The sequence below is a fragment of the Entelurus aequoreus genome, linkage group LG24 (assembly GCF_033978785.1).
Source record: "Entelurus aequoreus isolate RoL-2023_Sb linkage group LG24, RoL_Eaeq_v1.1, whole genome shotgun sequence".
In the NCBI taxonomy this organism is placed as follows: Eukaryota; Metazoa; Chordata; class Actinopteri; order Syngnathiformes; family Syngnathidae; genus Entelurus; species Entelurus aequoreus.
In genome coordinates, this window is record NC_084754.1 from 15041527 (window position 1) to 15058444 (window position 16918).

General features: G+C 37.1%; 1 long non-coding RNA gene across 1 annotated transcript in view; it reads left to right on the forward strand.

Annotated features, from left to right (window-relative positions):
* Positions 1–4662: 4662 nt before the first annotated feature.
* LOC133641821 (uncharacterized) overlaps positions 4663–16918 on the forward strand; it is a 24543-nt gene continuing 12287 nt past the window's right edge. The window contains exon 1 of the long non-coding RNA XR_009824341.1: positions 4663–4720. This is a non-coding gene — a long non-coding RNA (uncharacterized LOC133641821). The remainder of the gene's footprint in view (positions 4721–16918) is intronic.

Below are 16918 nucleotides of genomic sequence, written 5' to 3' on the forward strand. Positions count from 1 at the left end.
TATATAGTTACGGCATTGTAACCACCCGGAGTCAAAGCTCGGATGAAAATGGCAGCTTCCAATGTGAATAACGAGCGCCTTAGACGGATGCATGTTATTTGAGGTTAGCAGTAGATATAAACTGGAAATCGATGTATCATGTTGTCATTGTATGCATGTTCGAAATAAACTCAAATCATAACTTTCGGAAACCAGCGATTTAAAAATGCCGTCAACAAGGGTACGCGAGCTAATGATATTCAGCGCATGCTCAAACGGATCTGGGAACTGAAATCTCTAAAGCTACACACGTTAATATTTAATTGCATGAAAAAGGATGGATCTATTAATAACTAGATCATGTGTGATTGTTACAGTGTGACGGTAACTATAGTAACATGTTGGAAGTGGCTGACACTGCTTACTCATTTTGTATTACAGTGGCTCTTATATTAATGCAATATGCAGTATATTTATATTGTTGTGATGTTCTGAGAACATGTAGTAAAAACCTGCCATAGTATTGTAATATTCCAGGAATGTAGGCTCATACAACTTCTTTGTTTGTCTTGTCTTTATTGCACAAAATGCGATACAACCACACAACAACCATCCATCCTATTTGGGTCCCAAATCAACCTTAAGAAAGTCAATGACTTCACTATAAAAGTGGGTGACATTGTTATCACCAGGAAAGATGAGGTCACCTACCTAGGTTCCATTCTAGAGGCTAATTTTTCCTGTGATAAAATGGCAACCAAGGTAATCAAAAAGGTCAACGAACGAACAAGATTTCTCTATAGAATCTCCTCTCTGGTCAACAAAAGCACCATGAAGATTCTGGCGGGAACTCTCGTTCAACCCTTTTTCGATTACGCATGCACCTCCTGGTACCCTAGCACCTCCAAAACCCTCAAATCTAAACTCCAAACATCCCAGAACAAGCTAGTCAGGTTACTTCTAGACCTCCACCCCAGATCACACCTCACTTCTACCCACTTCTCCAAAGTGGGCTGGCTCAGGGTGGAGGACAGAGTAAAACAACTTGCACTGAGCCTAGTCTATAAAATCCGCTACACCTCCCTGATACCGAAGTACATGTCAAACTACTTCCTTAACGTAAATGACCGCCATAACCACAACACCAGGGGGAGCTCCACTAACCACGTTAAACCCAGATTCCGATCTAACAAAGGTCTTAACTCATTCTCTTTCTATGCCACATCAATATGGAATGCACTCCCAACAGGTGTAAAAGAAAGGGCATCTCTATCCTCCTTCAAAACCACACTAAAAGAACACCTCCAGGCAACTTCAACCCTAAACTAACACCCTCCCTTCCTCATCATACCTCTTTGGATTGTAAATAATCAAATGGAGACACTTTTTCTTATGCTTTCTGATCTCTCTCTCTATGTCCACTACTTGCTGTACATATCCTACCAAGTCAGACCTACACTGTTCCAATGTCCATTTCTCTGATGATGCAATTGTTGATGACTGAAGTGTTGATACCAACCAAACCTACCCCCCCTCCATATCCCACACCCCGGATTGTAAATAATGTAAATAATTCAATGTATATACTCTGACGATTATCTTGTGTGATGACTGTATTATGAAAATAGTATATATCTGTATCATGAATCAATTTAAGTGGACCCCGACTTAAACTTGAAAAACTTATTCGGGTGTTACTATTTAGAGGTCAATTGTTCGGAATATGTACTTCACTGTGCAATCTACTAATAAAAGTTTCAATCAATCAATCAAAAAACCCCTATGTGCGTCTCTACTCTTTTCCCGGCAATACTCGAACGCTTTACTTTCTATAATCAACATCACTTCCCTATCTCTCCCCGGAAGTCCCGCCCCCCCAGCCATAGTATTGTCATTTCTGCCTATTAGTGTGCATCTTGGCAACCTCTTGTCAGCATTCATACATACTTATTTAAGATGTTTTGTGTGTCACGTAATGCAGTGGTCCCCAACCTTTTTGTAGCTGCGGACCGGTCAACGCTTGAAAATTTGTCCCACGGACCGGGGGGGGATTTTTATTTTAATTTATTTTTTTTTCCATAAAGAAATACAATCATGTGTGGTTACGGACTGTATCCCTGCAGACTGTATTGCTCTATATTGATATATAATGTATATAAATGATAAATAAATGAGATATATTGTGTTTTTTATGTTGATTTAATAAAAAAAATATTTATTTATTTTATTTTTTATTTTTTTATTTCTTGTGCGGCCTGGTACCAATCAGTCCGCGGCCCGGTACCGGTCCGCGGCCCGGTGGTTGGGGACCACTGACGTAATGTTCCATTGCCGTGTATAATAGGACTTTACTAGGTAAGTTGATGTAAACAAATATATTTTGAGCAGCTCAGGCACGTGTAGCACATAAGTGAAATGAGTGTGTTAAGGTGTTAAGTGCAGCCTCCCTTCTTGTGGCCTCTGAGTGGAAGTCTAGCAGGTGGAAATCCCTTCGAGCTCATGTGAGTGTTGTTGTCTGTCCAAACATTACATGCTTGCTTTGGATTACAATTATATTTCAAAACAGATACAAAAAAGTTGACCTGAATTTATTTTGTAAATGATAGATAAACAACAACAAAAGTATATATATATATATATATATATATATATATATATATATATATATATATATATATATATATATATATATATATATATATATATATATATATATATATATATATATATATATATATATATATATATATATATATATTAAATTAAGGACAATTTGCTGCCTAAAGCTTTTTTTTAATGATTGGCCAGAGGCATGTTTACAAAAAAACAATTAACTTAAGATTAAGTGGGTAAAAATAACCAAAAACTGACATGCAGGCTGTTTTGCTTGACATATGAATTACTTCTTAGCATATTGGATTGTTTTTATCTATTTTTACAAATGAAAAAATATGCATCCTTTGATTTTGCAGTACTACTGCAGTGCTGACACACTGTCTCTGAATTAACATATATTAATGTTGTATTATTGTAAACTTTATTAATATAGATATATGGAGAGAAATTGTTTTTTTTATGCAACCAAACACAAAATGGTTTTGCAACCCAAATAATATATTTGCAAACAAAACTACTGAGTTGCAACCAAAGAATGTTTGGAAACAAAACTAATAGATTTACAATAAAAAAGACAACTATTTAGAAAACATTATGGATATTCAAACAAAAAACATATTTGCAACCCCATTCCAAGTTTTGCTAACAAAAGTAATGAGTTTGCAAAAGAAAAAAAAATTGCAACACAAAAATAATGGATTTGCAACACACAAAAAAAGAAAGGATTTACAATCAAAAATTAAGGAATAAAAGACAAAAAAAAACTTTAAATATTTAGTTTTAAAAAAAAGAAGTTTTGGTTGCAAATCTTTTTTGGGTTTAAAACATATATTTTCAGTTGCAAATACATTTTTTTTGGTAAAAAATGTTTTTGGTTAAAATATTTTTTGGGTTACAAATGTTTTTTTTAGGTTGCAAATATTTTTGTTTGCATTTTTTTTTAAGTTACAACAGGCAAAAGAATAGGGGTGGGTGATACTGACCAATAAACATGCCTCTAACATATTATTGTTCATCACCCACAAGCTTAAAGTTAAGTCATTACCCCAAAAAAATGTAACTAAAAAATGATTTGCAACCATAACTTTTTTTTGTTTGCAAATCTTTTTTTGTTTGTTAATCCTTTTTTAGGTTGCAATTCCATTTTTTGTTTGGTTGCATAAAAAGACACACATGTCCCTCCAAATATGCATGGACGATAACAGACATCTGCATCTTTGATTATCGTCTGCATGCAACATCTGCTTTTCTGGTAAACCATCAAAACTTACATGCATGTGAAATCCATCAGATTGTGTGGGTGTTTCCTGTCTGCTGATGTTTAGGGAGGTAAAGAAGATACCACAATGACATTCCATGTAAATATGTGGTATTCAGTTCTACTATGATACACAATAATACTACATGTTTGATTACCATCTTTGTAGAGTATACGTCAACCCACTCAATTAGTTTATTGTGCCCAAATTATCAGTTTTAAAAATGTGGCCTCATCTACTTAGAGACACTTTGAAGTGTGATTAAGTGAATAGTCCGCATATATAAATAACCTTCTCACAATTGCGTCATCATCATCATCACCTCCAGTCGCTTGATGATTGAAATTGGATCTTCAGCAGGCCTAAACGTATTATTGAAACCAAATATTTGATCCAATAGTGTCCAATAATGTACTAAAGCTGAGTGTAAACAGTACAAGTTAAAAAACCCAAAAAACTATTGTTTTGAGATTCCAACTTAACCGTGTAATTAAGTAACAATGGAAGAACTCATACAGTCACACTGTATATTTATGTTTGGTTCTTTTCCGCTCACGTCCTGTAGGGGGCAGTAATGCACCTATCAAACTGTTGCCAACTGTCAGACAACTGAAGAAGTAAATTACACTTTTTTAGTGTAATGCTCCAAAACAAAATACTTGGTGTGTGTGTGTGTGTGTGTGTGTGTGTGTGTGTGTGTGTGTGTGTGTGTGTGTGTGTGTGTGTGTGTGTGTGTGTGTGTGTGTGTGTGTGTGTGTGTGTGTGTGTGTGTGTGTGTGTGTGTGTGTGTGTGTGTGTGTGTGTGTGTGTGTGTTTTGGGCCTTCATCATGGCTGAAAGCTTAAAAAAGAAATGCCGACTGGGAATGTAAGTTATCTTAAATTGTACACTTTAAAGTATTTGTTAGCTAGCTAGTTGTATTTTCAAATAAAGTTAGCTAGCTTAACTACCTTAGCATCACTATTTGGCATATTTATAAAATGATGGTAATATAGAAATGTTTGTCAACATTATTATTTAATAAAAATATATTTTTTAAATGTCTACATAAATGTCTATTTATGAAAGTAAAAGTTACATTTTCTAACGGGCTTAATAATTTCAAATGATTAATTAAATCTTGGAAAATGATTACAAATTTCAAAAGCCTTTAAATTGATTTTTTTATTGCAGAAATTTAAAGTGATTTGGATTAGCCTTTTTTTGTCTGTTTGAATTTTGAATCTTATCCTATATGTTTATTATTATTTATTGTTATTATTTGTATATTATATTTGCCGTTGCTTTAGTTCCGTTACATGTGTTGCGAAAGACAGTATTTGCTCAACCTGATGGACGTTTGAAATTGTTGAGATTTGTTGAAAGTAGAGATGTCCGATAATATTGGCCTGCCGATATTATCGGACGATAAATGCTTTAAAATGTAATATCGGAAATTATCGGTCTAGTTTTTTTTTTATTATCGGTATCGTTTTTTAAAATTTTTTTAAATTTTTTTTTTTTAATTAAATCAACATAAAACACACAAGATACACTTACAATTAGTGCACCAACCCAAAACACCTCCCTCCCCCATTTACACTCATTCACACAAAAGGGTTGTTTCCTTCTGTTATTAATATTCTGGTTCCTACATTACATATCAATATATATCAATACAGTCTGCAAGGGATACAGTCCGTAAGCACACATGATTGTGCGTGCTGCTGGTCCACTAATAGTACTAACCTTTAATAGTTAATTTTACTCATTTTCATTAATTACTAGTTTCTATGTAACTGTTTTTATATTGTTTTACTTTCTTTTTTTATTCAAGAATTTTTTATTTATTTATTTATCTTATTTTTTTAATTTTTTTTTTTTTTTAAAAAGGACCTTATCTTCACCATACCTGGTTGTCCAAATTAGGCATAATAATGTGTTAATTCCACGACTGTATATATCAGCATCGGTTGATATCGGTATCGGTAATTAAGAGTTGGACAATAGCGGAATATCGGATATCGGCAAAAAAGCCATTATCGGACATCCCTAGTTGAAAGTGCCTTGGTTTTTATGTACATTGAGAATATGTACATTGTTCAATAAAATAAAAAATACATTTATTTAAAAAATAAATAAAATTAAATTAAATTAAAAACTACCTTATCATCACTTGGTCAGCTTGCCAAGAGTACATATTTACTGCTGTCATTTTGTATTTTTCACAGTGGCTTGAATGTGTAATTATATTTCTCATCAGTAGGGGGTGTCCTTTAAGGAGAAAAAAAACCCCACAATATATAATGTTTCCATCTTTAACACTAGTAAGTCCATGGTTGGGTTTACAGTCTTCCCTCCCCACATCGCGTTTTAAATTTTGCAGCCTCACTCTTGTGTATTTTTTATATTTCATAATTGACATATTTCTGTCATAAATTAAGCATACACATTGCTACATTAACTAAAAACATCAATATTACGGTAAGGAAGCCCCAAACCCCTCATTTTGGCCACTAACATTAGCGGGTGGCGTGGCTCGGTTGGTAGAGCGGCCGTGCCAGTAACTTGTGGGTTCTGGGTTCGATCCTCACTTCCGCCTTCCTAGTCACTGCCGTTGTGTCCTGGGGTGAGACACTTTACCCACCTGCTCCCAGTGCCACCCACACTTGTTTAAATGTCGCTTAAATAACATATACTAATACTACTCTTGTTATTGACAATTTATGGATTGGCAATGCTGATACATCAACAGCTGTTACTCTATTACTTCCAGTAAAATACTTGTTAATTTCCTGTTAACATCTGCTTACTTTCAGCTTTAACATGTTACCATCTACACTTCTTAAAGTCTACAAAGCACTTACTTCTTTTCAAGCTAACTTAGCGGTTAGCTTAACTAATGCAGTAGAATGGCTGCTCTGGGTTTGCTCTCGGTGTGTAACATGTTTAACTTTCGTCCTCCACTTGTTAATGATACTTAAGTTATTAAGAAATTCAGTTTATTTGCTGTAATGGACGGGATTATTATTACCTTAGGGTAGGGTTGTCCCGATACCAATATGTTAGTACCGGTACCGGCACCAACATTTATTTTGATACTTTTCGGTACTTTTCTAGATAAGAGGGACCACAAAAAAATTGCATTATTGGCTTTATTTTAACAAAAAATCTTACGGTAAATTAAACATATGTTTCTTATAGCAATCGAAAAACTATTTTGTCCTTCAATAAAATAGTGAACATACTAAACAACTTGTCTTTTAGTAGTAAGTAAGCAAACAAAGGCTCCTAATTTGTCTGCTGACATATGCAGTAACATATTGTGTCATTTCTCATTCTATTTTGTCAAAATTATGAGGGACAAGCTGTAAAAATGTATTATTAATCCACTTGTTCATTTACTGTCAATATCTGCTTATTTTCTGTTTCAACATGTTCTATCTACACTTCTGTTAAAATGTAATAATCCCTTATTCTTCTGTTGTTTGGATACTTTACATAAGTTTTGGATGATACCATACATTTAAGTATTGATCCGATACCAAGTAGTTACAGGATCATACATTGGTCATATTCAAAGTCTTCATGTGTCCAGGGACATATTTCCTGAGTTTATGAACATAACAGGAATTTTAAAAAAAGGAAAAAAGATTGTGTGACAATAAAAAATATTGATGTAATTATAGAAGTATCGACTACATACGCTCCTGTACTTGGTATCATTACAATGGATGTTAGGTGTAGATCCACCCATTCCATTTGTTTACATTGTGATGCCGGTGAGCTACGGTGTGTAGTGACGCATGTTTAGCTATTCCTCGTCCTGCAGGGATGATACTTGTAAGAAACTTACTTTATTTGTTGCTATGGAGGCGAGGATTAGTGATTTAGAAGTAGCTAAAACACTGCCAACTGGGGATGGACGTTAGCCGCTAGCTGACTAGCCATGTCTTAAAGCACCTCTTCCTGAGGGCGTTTCAGTGTTATAACTTCACCTTTATCTTTGTTTTTTTTGGCCAAAATGCGTCCTATTTCTGTCTACACACCGTGTCATGCCTGGGAACCGGTACTTTTCAAAAAGAGTATAGTACAGTTTTTGATTCATTAGTATCGCGATACTATACCAGTACCGGTATACCGTACAACTCTACCTTAGGGGAGTGTCTCCACACTGTATGGAGACACACAATAGACACACAATTAGCTGCTAGATGCTTGTCAGGCAGGGGACTAAAAAATAATTACAGTGTCAGCCAGAGGCGAAGTAAAAGGGCAATACCCGGCAATGGCGAGCACCTACTTTTTGAAGAAAATGGTCCAATACTCCTTAGAGTTAACTAATTCAACATTGTTATTTCCTTTAGTTATTTGAGTCATTTTGCTCGAAAGGATTCATGTAATGTCTTTGTTGTCAGCTTCATTTTAGACTAAGGTCACTGGACTATTCCCCTTGACCAGCTGGATCTCTCCCACAGGTTAAGTGGGAGGCTGTGTGCACCAAGGCGTGCTTTGTTTGTTTTGGAGTCAGGCGGTTTGTTTACTCTGTTCCAGCCCAGGCCCGTCCCGAAAACGCCAGACCTTGTTTTGAATCACGGAGAGACGAAGGACTTGTTGGGACTTGTCTTCCACAAAAAACGACAAGGGGAGGGGAGTGAGGCTGTGCTGCTCCTTCAGGCTTAGTGTGTGTGTGTGTGTGTGTGTGTGTGTGTGTTCTTGTATTTCTACCCTTCTTGAGACATCAACAAGGAAAAGTACCTTCCATATGAGGACCGGTGAACAAGTTAGGACATAAATCATGGTCCCAATACAGAAAACCATTGCATCTAAAAGAGAATGTCTCATTTGCACCCCTGGTGGTGAAATCTATCTAAATTAGGGTGGTCCAAAAAAGGAGGAATTTTTCAATTTGACTGTGTCAGTTTTAAAAGTGCTCCCCCTCTGGCCAACATATGTAATAACAAGTATGTGTAAGAAATTGAAATGCGTCCCCTTTGGCCAAAATTAATAAAGCAAATAAAAAAATAAATTTAAAAAAAATAAAAATAAAATAAATATATATATATATATATATATATATATATATATATATATATATATATATATATATATATATATATATATATATATATATATATGAGACATACAGTAATAACTTGAAGTAAATAATGAAGATTAAAAACCAATTACAAACAAACAAAAAAAAAAGTTTTACTATAAGCAGTCTTTTTCTCACAATGTGTCAACTTCTTTCTTATAAAATTGGGAGCAATTTATCTGACGCAAACGTCATCATACATAGACGTTTTCAACCGGAAGTTTCGCGGGAAATTTGAAATTGCACTTTATAAGTTAACCCGGCCGTATTGGCATGTGTTGCAATGCTAAGATTTCATCATTGATATATAAACTATCAGACTGCGTGGTCGGTAGTAGTGGGTTTCAGTAGGCCTATAACTTGGTATATGAAACATGCTAACTGTTATCATACGAATGTTAGCACACATGCTAAATGTTAGCAATTTTATGTAAGCATGCTAACGTTTTAGGCTAGCTTGGTAGCTCATTTTGTAAAGTTACACCTAAAACTCACAGATTCAGACACTCTGCACCATTTTCAAAGCACGGCGACCCCTGGCCAGGGCACAGATGGCAGGCCCATCAACATTTCCGCGGGAATTTTCTAGTTGTTTTAATATTATGCAATTGTAGTTATTTTAATTACAGACAGCAATGCCAAATTAACTTCCTACTTTATGTCAAAGTCGACTCGCGAGAATTGGTCTGGTGTGATCGGAACGATGAATCATTGGCATTTGCTTTATCTGTGAGGTGTGTGCACTCGTTTGTCGGGAATAGAGCGGTGCTTTTTCCTGTCAGTGGCCGCCCAACTCGTGGGAGGGGAAGCGCTGATACTGTGTGTGGCTCCTGAGCAGACAGGTGCACTCACGCAGACGGCAGGAAGAGCCACTTAACCTTAAAAGTGCGAGGCGTGATCCCATGTTTTCAAGTCCGATTGTTGCTAAATCACTACCATGCAGCTGGCATTCAAGCAACAGCTATTATCTCTATTTGTTGTCAAGGCAGCGGAGTCCTTCCACTTGTTTGATGGAGTTGTCCCGAAAATGTAACAAGACAAAACATTGGCCTCGGGCGCATTCATCACTCCTTCATGTCGCCATTAATAGCTCTAATTAATCACTGAAAAGGAAGTGAGTCTACTTAAACACAGAGAAGAGGGAGTTTTCAATCATTTTTATCACACCCTCTAAACGTTTATGGACTGGGTGGTGGCCTGGATGACTTTTGACCTGTAGAGCATGTATGTGCTTTTATTGCTAACTAAAGATAGATGAGACATCTGCGCAAGTGTTACACGTTTGATCTCGTCGCCGTCCTGTTTACATGCGACACGGTATCATCCACTTCCTGTTCCCTCAGCATCCGGTCTTGTCGTGTTAGCGCCGTTCTTCTTCTTTCTTCTCGCAAATGGCGGGAAACAGCTGCCGATGATCCGACAGAGCCATAGCACACACACACACACACACACACAGGATCATTACTGACATCAACGCAAAGATGTGACATGTTTGCTGCCAGAATCTTGTTTTTTTTAAGCCAACACTTTGCAAATATTCATACTAGTGGTGTCCCGATACCAATATTTTGGTACCGGTACTGATACCAAAATTATTTCCATACTTTTCGGTACTTTTCGATACGTTTCTAAATTAAGGGGACCACAAAAAATGGCAGTATTGGCTTTATTGAAAAAACAAATCTTAGGGTACATTAAACATATGTGTCTTATTGCAAGTTTGTCCTTAAATAAAATAGTGAACGTACAAGACAACTTGTCTTTTATTAGTAATTAAGCAAACAAAAGCTCCTAATTTAACTATTGACGTATGCAGTAACATATTGTGTCATTTTCCATTCTATTATTTTGTCAAAATTATTAAGGACAAATGGTAGAAAATGATTTATTAATCTACTTGTTCATTTACTGTAAAAGTCTGCTTACTTTCTCTGTTAACATGTTCTATCTACACTTCTGTTAAAATGTAATACTCATTTATTTTTCTGTTGTTTGGATGCTTTCAGTTAGTTTTGGATGATACCACAAATTTGGGTATCAATCCAATATCAAGTCGTTACCGGATCATACATTGGTCATATTCAAAGTCCTCATGTGTCCAGGGACATATTTCCTGAGTTTATAAACATAATATAATTGATGCGACCCCCACGTGACAATATGTGGTTATGTCATGAAGAACTGCCTCTTAACTTCGGTAGGACTTACGATCCCTTTCTATTTCGTAGTAGCCGTACTTTCATCCCTTTTCCCGCAGCTGCTAGTTCTGGAACTCCGTAAGAAAATTTCACCCATTTCCGTGTTGTACTAAATTGTTAATGCATTTGTCAACCTGAGCAATCGGTCTAAGGTTCACCAACTAGCAGCTCCCCAATGCTGTGTCTTTGTTGTTTTATAATAACACACACATACAAATCGTCATAAGCATTCTGATCAGCGCCATGATTATTATAAAATTATTACTAAAACAATAATAATTGGAAATAAAAATTGATTTGAAACAAAAAAAAAAGTGTTTTCAATCAAAAAACGTTTTGGTTGCAAAAAATTTTGGGAAGTTGCAAATCCATTATTTTTGTTTGTAAATCTTTTTTGGGTTGCAAATGCATCTTTTTCATTTTTAAACTTATTATTTTTTTCTATCTTTATTTTGATTGCAAATTTTTTTTTGTAATTGTAAATCTTTTTTTTGGGTTACAGAAACAAAATGATTTGCAACCAAAACTTTATTTTTGTTTAAAGTATTTTTTAATTGTATTTATTTTTTAATTGTATTATTTTTGCTAATCCATTTGTGTTTGGTTGCATAAAAAGATACACATTTATCTCTATACCTAACAGGGGTTATGTGACGCTAGATTGCAAAGCTTGTAATAAAATCTCTGAATTGAAACTCCTAATCTTAGAATAAACTATCATAAAGTGTGTGTGTGTGTGTGTGTGTGTGTGTGTGTATTGATAAAACAGTCAAGCATTACAGTACCTAGCTGAGATAACAGTTATTTAGTGCTCGCACATAGGAATCTCTTTGATAAGTTCTTGTTATTTTTAACGTTGCAGTGAATGTATTTATTATAAATATTGTTTATATGCCAGCATTAGTACAATTATCATACAAAGTCACTTTTCATGCACATTTCTTCAGATCCAATTCCAATTCCAGTGTTCTAGCATAAAGTCCAGCTCTGTGTGTAAAGATAATAAATTGCATTGCACACAAAGCACAGGCAAGTGCTACTGTACATGCGTCCTCCATATTCCCTCACCCTTTGCAGCAAGAACTTGACCCCTAGCTCCAGTGTGTATGTGTGTGTGTGTGTGTGTGTGTGTGTGTGTGTGTGTGTGTGTGTGTGTGTGTGTGTGTGTGTGTGTGTACTGCTCAATCAGTGCTTCCATGCATCCAACCAGGCCCAGATTCCTGCATGCGGACCTCCCTGCTCGGGTGTTAAGGAAAGGGTTGTTGAGGTTGCAGAGCAGGCTTTGAAGGAGGCTCCAGTGACTCATTACCCAACTATCCACCCACCCTCCATGCGTCCTACTTCTCCCCTCTCGAAAACATCTCTCTCCTCACCTCTGCCCAAACCCTTGCCCCTGAGGCCCAGCGAGCCGCCACTCTCCACTCGTTGACTGAAGAAAGGAGATTGTGTTTCAGACTTGTGTGAAAGACTCTACTGTCTTCATGTGTGTTGTATTGTATTATAGCACATCCGACCACTGGCTGCTCTGTCATTAGGGGTGGGCGGCAAGGCCACACCTCATCCATCCGATGATGCTGGCTTTCCTTCTTCCCAGTATGTGTTCATATTTATTGCAGAGCAGTGATTTGTTTTCCAGGGCACATATGGGCAAACATTCATTCATTTGGGGAATTTAAGGTCCCCTGTTGACCTAACATGGAGGTTAAAACTAACCAACACACATCCTTCCTTCCATCCATTAGAATAGTCCGTGAGCTGCGGCTTATCCCAGCTGGCTTCTAGCAAAATACTTTGTAAACCTTGGACACATTTCCACTGTGCGTCCCATTTTCATTTTCACTAAAATGCAAAAAGATAAATTTGAACTCAAATGATTTTAACCCAATTGTGAAGAGCATTTGTTTTCAAAATGTACCAACTTTGATGGCCATTTTTCAAAAGAAAACGTGATCCTTCGCAATTGCTGCAATTAGTTTTTTGTCGAAAACTACTACTAGTTCAAAAACTCTTCAAAACAGATGTTCAAACCTTTGACACAGACAGCCACACACTGTAAAATCCAAAAGTGCGAGGTAGCACATAGATACTTTTATGTATTAACTAAACTTTGTAAAAAGACTAAAAGACTGTATACAGTGGCACCTCGGTTTTCATTCGTAACCCGTCTCAAAAGGTCAGACAAAAATTGGAATTAGAATCAGAAATACTTTAATAATCCCCGAGGGGAAATTAATATTTTCAGCACAATCCCATTCAAGAGCAGACAAACATTACAGGGAGACAGAACAGGATCGCTGACGGGTCTGCCAACTTCCGGCGCCCCTTACAAAAAAGGTGAGAAACAGGTAAGAAGAAAAAAAAAAATTCAGTCTAAGCCTGGTCCCCTGGAGAGGGGGTCCAGACTGAGGCCGAGGAAAAAAAAACCCTGTAGCATCAAACATCAAAGAACACAAAGGACATTAAAGATATTAAAAGAGCAGAGCTGATGCAACCATACTGCTACAAAAGTAAAAAAACAAAAAAATAATTAACCAATAATATACATTGCGCGCACACGATTGCACCATGCATAGACAAGCAACCAAACAAAACCATCATTTCAACACCCATATACACTGTGTTGGCCTCTGCGGTGTTCCACGCCATCGTCTGCTGGGGTGGGGGAAGCATGGCCAGAGACAGGAGCAGACCCAACAAAGCAACCAAGAGAGCCGACTCCACCCTCGGCCGCCCACTAACTCTCGGCCAGTGTCCAGTCTGCATGGATGAGCAAGGATGCGTCCAAGGAGACCGAGGTGTCCGACACACGCTCATTCAGCCAAGACACTGTGAAGCTTGTCCGTCCCGGCGCTCGGCGCCAGCTCCGCAGCCCTCTCTCTTCATCTGCATTTCCTCTCCTCCAGTCTCTCCAAACGGACTCTGGTGTGGCAGAGACCCAGCAGCTGGTCTCCATGGCCAAAAGGCTCCCGGGAGGCAGATCCAGAAGTTCACAAAAAAGCGCCGCAGACTGTCACACAGTCCCAAAGGGTCCAGAACCAAAATGCAAAAAAACCCACATGAAAACAAGAGAGAAGCACCAGGAACACAAAAGGATGACACACGAGCACAGAGCTCTTGCCACCAGCAGCCACTATAGTGGCGCCGTCTTGGAAAAAAACAACTGAATTGTATGAAAACCGAAGCAGTTCTTCCCTTAAGAAATCTAAATCCAATTACTCAATCCAAACACTTCAAAATACGCACACAAAACACATTTTGTAGAGAATAATTATAGTTTTACATCTAAAAAACAATCTACAGCAAAATACGTAGACATGATGAATGAAATTGATCATTTAATGTGACTTTTACCTTCATTGGAGACTATTGTTGGCAAAAGTGGTGATGGTTGCAGAGAGGGAAGGGGAATCACCACCTTCAGATTTTGCACTTAGTTTTTTCTTGTATTCAACAGGATTTCTCACCTTCCTTATCAAACTTATCTCGCAGTTGTACTCGATAAAAAACTGTAACACAAGCTCGTCAATGGTGTTATAGTTTTTGCTTTGAAAAATGTTACTGTGAACAAGTTGCAAACAGCCCCTTTAATCATGATTAATCACATGTTATTAGTTGCTTTCATAGATAAAATTTGCCTAAGAAAATACCCCAATATTTGAATACAAATGCGACTTTGTATTCAGAATGTCGTACAGGAATGTTTTGTAAATGTTTTACTAAACTGCAAGTAATTGATTTGTTCAAAACATGACAGTATAGTAAGAATAGAGTGCACATTTTGAAAGTATTTGCAATAATATAGCAAACAAGGTACAGATGTACAGTATATTAAAAGATAATGTAATAAAGACAGCCATAAACAACTTTACATAGTACACCATTTACATCTGCATTTACACTTCCGTAGTTTAACTAGTTGTTTAAACAAACAAGCTTATTTAAGGACGGCGTGGCGAAGTTGGTATAGTGGCCGTGTCAGCAATCGGAGGGTTGCTGGTTACTGGGGTTCGAACCCCACCTTCTACCATCCTAGTCACGTCCGTTGTGTCCTTGGGCAAGACACTTCACCCTTGCTCCTGATGGCTGCTGGTTAGCGCCTTGCATGGCAGCTCCCGCCATCAGTGTGTGAATTAAGGCTGCAGCTAACGATTATTGTTCTATCGATTAATCTATAGAGTATTTTTTTCGATTAATCGGTTAATCTATAGATTATTTTTTTCGATTAATCTATAGATTATTTTTCCTTTTACCGATTATTTTTTTATTCAAAATGAAGATGAAAAAATAAATGTAGGCCAGTTTTTTTCAAAAGGCATGGCTTTTATTTACAAAAAAAAGAAGTATGGCCACTCAGTCAACATTGACAACAACATGACAAAATATTCTGTAACAATGTAAACATTTAAAACTTTTAACATTTAACAAAATTAAAAGTAGTTTATTTGCTTTTTAATGTGCAAATATAAAAGTAAACATCCAGTGCAAATCTTAATATTCTGCAATAGTATAAGCATTTCAAAAGTAAAAGTATTGCTTATTTTGCTTTAAAATGTGCAAAAATAAAGATAAACATCCAATACAAAAAAGTGCAAAACTAAATATTCTGTAACAACAGTGTAAACATTTAAACAAAAGTGAAAGTATTGCTTATTTGCTAAAATGTGCAACAATAAAGATAAACATCCAATACAAAAAAGTGCCAATCTAAATATTCTGGAGCACTGTAAACATTAAGTATTGATTTTAAAATGTGCAAAATAAACATCCAGTCCAACACAGTACACAATAACCAATTCTACTCATTCCAGTGAGTGACTAACAGTTGTAATGAAGAAAGATTAGCATGTCTACATGCTCTGCTTCTTTTCTTGTTTACAATATTCCCAGCAGCTGAAAATAGGCGCTCAGAAGGGGTCGATGTGGCTGGAACTGAGAGGTAATTAGCCTTCACCTCAAGCCAGGACTGCGAGTGAGCTGAGCTGCAGTTGAAGTTTCTAGAAGGTCAACGGGCTCATAGTGATGTTACTAGTAGTTGACTGGGAGGTGTTTATTATCATTTGGGGAGAGTCCGCTGCCTGATGCTCACCTGCTAAACACCTATCTGCTCGACGCTGAAGTGCTGACTACATGCGCTCTGAATACGCACTGCTGATTGGCTGCTAACGCTCTGAATACGCACTGCTGATTGGCTGATAATGCTTTGTGTGTACCAATCAGATGGTTGTGTGGGTGGGACAATGCTGCGTGCTGAGACAGAAGCAGAAGGAGCAAAGCAGCTTGTTAAGACTTTAGCTTTAGCTTAGAAACTCATTCGGTACACCACTGTACCGAACCGAAAGCCCCGTACCGAAACGGTTCAATACAAAACACATACCGTTACTCCCCTAGCAGATACAAATGACACATTCATGTTTTTGTGTAATGATGACAACGTATACTCACGCGGACGATTGACTAGTTGATGGTTTTCTTTTCAAATGTTCGTTCATATCCGTTGTGCTGCTATGATAGGCCATTTCCGCTCGACACAGCGTGCATACAACAACATTATTAGGCCGTTTATTGAAATACTCCCACACTTTTGACGACTTTTGGCGTGCTTTTTCCCCCTCGCTCGCACCGCTTGCATCGTCTGCTTTGATCGTCTGCTTTGCGCTTCGCCATGACGGTAGTGTGACGTAAATATGCGACGCGTCGACGCACAAAAACGGCGTCGACGTATTTACGTAACCGATGACGTCGATGACGTCGACGCGTCGTTTCAGCCTTAGTGTGAATGTGTGTGTGAAT